Raw genomic sequence first — 4,917 nt, forward strand, 5'->3', positions numbered from 1 at the left:
AGATAGATAGACAGACAGACAGACAGACAGGACAGACAGGACAGACAGCCGGTGGATAGTTTTTCCTTCTTTTCTCAATTTTCACTCTGTGTGCACATTTGTGTGTGTACTTTTCTTCATGAATGTCTCATCACCTGTATGGTTTGTGTCCCCAATAACAAATAATGAAAAAGAGCAAGAAAATATAAGGGAAAAAAAATGGACAGACAGAAGATTGACACTCTGCTTCTGAGCTGCCTGACTGTCTTGGTGCAGAGGATCTGATGGTGAGGTCACACAGTCATCCCCCAACAGAGGACCAATCAATTTCTTATGACAGCCCGTCTAACTGTGTGGTTGACTGACTATATGACTGACTTGCTGACTGAATAAATGCATGATTGACTGAACAACTTAGTGGCATGGCAAATGGCTGGCTGGCTTTTTTTTTGACCAACTGCCTAGCTGTACTGACGTTTCTCTGTTTGGTTTCTTTTTTTTGGTGCACAGTAACTGGCTGTCTACAGAACTGACTGATAAGTCAGCCAACCAGACAAAAAGCCAGTGACCCTGTCCGTCAGTTGGTGTAATGATTAGTCAGTTGATCAGACACGCAAGAAAATATTCAACCAACCTGCCAGTGACATTACCAATTCATTGGACACTGACTAAAATCAGCCACAAAGCCAGCCATCCAGAAAAACAAACAGACAGCCAACATATCAAGGAGGAGAGGTGATAATGTTCCCTATTAATGTAGTCACCATGCCAAATAGTCAGTTAGCTAATGCATTGAAGACAGCCTGCTACCGAACACACAGGATCAGTTACGGCAGTGGAGCCTGCTGCTATGACAGAACCAGTCAGTAAGCGTGACAGAGAAGAGAGACTGCAGACTGCAGCCAACAGATGGCCTGACTGAATGAGGAGGTGTGCAATAAAATATCTTCATCTAGAGAAATTACAAGACAAGGGGATTTGATATCTCAAAAGAAAATCAGCGATTGACATAGAGAATGGCCCAACACAACATGCCTGACATGTATTTATAAGTAGATATACATACCCACAGATTTGTATCTGCATATATATCATGAGTATAAAGATAGATGTACACAGATCAAATAGAGCTCCTAGCGTGAATCCATTCTGCAAGAGAAATATTTCTACCACAGATGATCCGCTTCTCTCCTCTCCCCCTCTAACAAATCACCTTCATCCTAACTACCTTGTCTACTGATACTGATTTTCCCCCACTTTAGGTTCATGGCTTCAAAATGTTCCATTCTGCACACCCACAAACCACAGACACACATGGAACAATGTGTACAGACTAATATTTACACACAACAGCCTCCCCACATGCAGATGATTTACACAAACAGAATCAAAAACACCTAACAAAACTAGCAAACCCAAACAACCTGTTCATTCATTCCCATTTTACATGCGGACAATGCATACTTACATGGCAGCAAGGTTATCATCACCATCACAGTGACATTAAAATCCTCCCACTTAAAAATGATATTGCAACAGCACATGCAGTAGTAGACTAACCACCACAGCGGTGTGGAGAATGTGTGTGTGTGTGTGTGTGTGTGTGTGTGTGTGAGTGAGTGAGTGAGTGTAGGTATGCGTGTGTGTGTGTGTGTGTGTGAGGACTCGCTAAGCTGCACACTCACTGCTACTGCCTCAGCTGGGGCTGTCTCAATGCACAGCCTGTACCATGTCGGCAGGCGGCAGGGGTGGGCGTGTGTGTTCGTGTGTGTGTGTGTGTCTCTGCGTGTGTGTACACTGCTGAATAGCAGAGAGGCTGCCCTTCACTTGACAAAGATTTTCCCTGATTGGATAGAGGGATCAAGATGGATAGATGAGAAGATAAATTGATGGATGGGTTGATGAGGATAGAAAGAGATGAAAGGTTGGAAGCATGGAAAAAGAAAAAAAGAAAAGAGAACCGATATGACGATAATATGTACATCTCTCTTTTTCTGTCTCTCTCTTACCCCCTCTCTGTGACATTTTGCCCTCAGAGGAGAGCAGGAGGTCCACTGTAGACATTCACGCAATCTTTTTTCTAGAAATGACTGGAGAAGGAAGAGAGAAAAAGGGGGCGAGAGACAGAGGAAAATAGAAAGAATAGATAGATGATGTAGAGAAGGAGGTTGAGGTAAGGAAGGAACACGTGTATGAGGGAAAAACAGGGAAGGGGGGAGTGGAACTTTCAAGGACATGGATCGCTGTGAGGCTCATTCTTGACTTCTGCAGATCGATATACCCATGCAACACATACAACTATACAGCTCACCCCAGTGGACAAGATGGCTGCAGAAGAAAATACTAGTGTGTGCATGTAGATGTGTGTACATGTGTCTGGCTCATCCACACACACATTCACACAAATACACACCTGTTCTGCCCCAGCCAGTCATCTTGCTATCCAGCAGACCAGCTTTGACAGAAGAGGATAACAGCTTTTTGTCATGTTGTCGTCACGTCTCTATCCCACATCTCATCCTGTCACAGCTTGCAGGGAGAGAAGGGGATGAGGAGGGGAGCAAGAGCCTTACTATGTCAAACTGCTACCCCCCACTCTCTCACTATTATTTTCCTTCTGTTTTGTCAGTGTCTATTTTTCTGTACTCTCTCTCACCCGTCATGTCACAGGTGTATTATGTAAATATCAGATGTTGGACAGCACCAGCATCACTAGCAACATTTTCCTCCACTTTAGGTTCTTCCCACTATGATGAATTCAGGTTAAAGAGAGCTGAGCTGTGCACATCCAGGCTGGGCAGGGACAGCCAATACAATACACAGCATGTGCTGACATACCTACAGTATTGTAGAGGTCTCAGATTTTACCTGCTATACAGAAGCACTACTGCAGCTCAATTATTCCACTTGAGAAGCACTACATCCTCAGTTATCTGACATGTTTTGAGTCACAAAAAGCTTTCATCACAAAGTTTGCAACAAAGAGAAAAAAGGGGCTACTGTGTGGCTGATCTAAGAAAGGCCTGCTTCATAAATGTCAAGCTATCTGCCTTGCTTGCTTGCTCAACAAGCCTTAACTACTGCAAACACCCCATTTTGGCAAGGATTAATCTGAGACACCATGTCTTGCAAGGGACTTTTACTGTTGAGGATCATTTTAAAGAAATTCAAACAGTTAACAACAGGTGAAATAGTACAGGTGTTTGGCAGGCCTTTACATTACTGAGGTGACTGGATAACTCTGTACTAACTTTGAGTATATAAGTTCATACATAATGATGTTGTGTATCGAGGAAGCCTATGGTAGGGTGTGGACAATATAAGTTTTAAGAACAACTGTTAAGACCATTTATTTGTGACGGGGCAAAGAGAGAGAGAGAGAGAGAGAGAGAAAAAGAGAGAGAGAGAGAGAGATCAGTGATGGGGATCAGAAACAGGTCCTGAATATCAATGCAGCACGTCACAGAATTCAGGGCTGCAGTGCACCAAAACCTGGGAGAAAGAGCACGAGAGGACAATAACATCACACGCAGCCAGAGCTGGGGGTACCTGTCCAGTTCTCGTGAATCATATGTCATCATATATCATAGCTACGAAAAGATGAACTCTGTAATTTGTATGATTTCCATGGCTTATTTTGTTGTGTTATGGCCCCTGCCTTTAGGTTAGTTTATGCTTCTAGCCAGAGCATGTAAATATGTGTGTATGTAAAGTCAGCTGTGTGGTTGCCTGGAGAGGATTGGCCCTTGTGACGATGGCTCTGCCCATTCTCTATGTCAATCACTGTTCCAGTCCATCAGCATTGCTGATTGGTGCGGTCTGTGTGGATCCTTCCTATCCCCTGCCTGCAATCAGCCCAGCTAGAGTTTAAAAAGCTCCTGGAGTCATCAGTCCAGGCGGCTGAGAGTAGAGGTCAGTCCGCCATGCTGTCTGGCTGGCTAACATTTGTTTGAGGTTGTTAGGAGATTGATAAGAGTGTTAGAAGTGTTAAAGAGTGCTGTGTTACCATTTCAGTCTGGTTGTTCTCTCACAGGACTTTCAAGCCAGGGAGCGGAGTTTTCTTCCTAGGGAAAGGAGTGTTCCTTGGGAGTGTTTTGTTACAAACCACCACCTTTTTCCTAAACCTAACTAGTTGTTTCGGTGCCTAAAACTTAACTTTTGTAACGGCATAACGCTTACATTTTCATGCCTAAACTTAACCTTAATCTTCGCTGAAATGACTGGCAGCTCGCGGTGCTCTGTACACGGCGCCCAGTCACCTATTCTCGGGCAAGTGAACAACCAATTATCACTGTAGCTGGTATTGCAGAGCTCTGTAGCGGCTAAACGCATACTAACTGCCGCTTATACGTCAAACTGTGATGGAGGACTGTAGCCACGCCACAAAGCTCTGTAGCGGCTAAAACAGCTAGCAACTGAAGTTTGGTAGCACAGAGTTCTGTAGCTGATGTCACGTGACCAGCAGGCTGTCTACTAGTTTTCGAATTATATCATATGTTTGAGAGTGCATTACTTTTTGTACGATATCCTACGAACACATTCATGAGAATGTGTTGGTCCTGCACAGCTAAGACCATGCATACACAATTGCCATACTGCTCCACCAGCATGAATCATAACACATCCTGACATTCCTCAAATTTGGATTTCCTATAAATAGATAGATAAATTGTATTTGTCATTGTAATTTTCAAGTTCAAATTAAAAAAAAGTTAGTAAAAATAATAAAATACATGCGAAAAAGTACAATGCCAAACCTTGTTTTTAATGGAAAAAATATATAGTTTTTGTCTCATTAATATGAAAGTCAGCCTCTCCTTCCAAAATCCTGCAGGTAGGCCAATTTTAAATAAATGCTGCAGGGACGCCTAAAAAAAGAATACACATGCTCTCTCTCACACATGAGCGTGCGCACACACACACACACACACACACACA

At 43.2% G+C, this 4,917-nt stretch overlaps 1 protein-coding gene across 11 annotated transcripts in view; it reads right to left on the reverse strand.

The window, feature by feature from the left end:
• atp2b2 (ATPase plasma membrane Ca2+ transporting 2) overlaps nucleotides 1–4,917 on the reverse strand; it is a 119,362-nt gene that overhangs the window by 90,036 nt on the left and 24,409 nt on the right. For 9 of the 11 annotated variants that reach the window (XM_032512783.1, XM_032512779.1, XM_032512778.1 and 6 more), the window contains exon 1: nucleotides 1,448–1,707. The exons of 1 other annotated variant lie outside the window; for it this stretch is intronic. The gene's annotated coding sequence lies outside the window, so the exon portion shown is untranslated. Of the gene's footprint in view, nucleotides 1–1,447; nucleotides 1,708–4,917 lie in introns of those variants that run through there. One more of the 11 variants, XM_032512784.1, reaches the window with a different exon arrangement.

Source organism: Etheostoma spectabile, chromosome 4 (assembly GCF_008692095.1).
Source record: "Etheostoma spectabile isolate EspeVRDwgs_2016 chromosome 4, UIUC_Espe_1.0, whole genome shotgun sequence".
Taxonomy (NCBI): domain Eukaryota; kingdom Metazoa; phylum Chordata; class Actinopteri; order Perciformes; family Percidae; genus Etheostoma; species Etheostoma spectabile.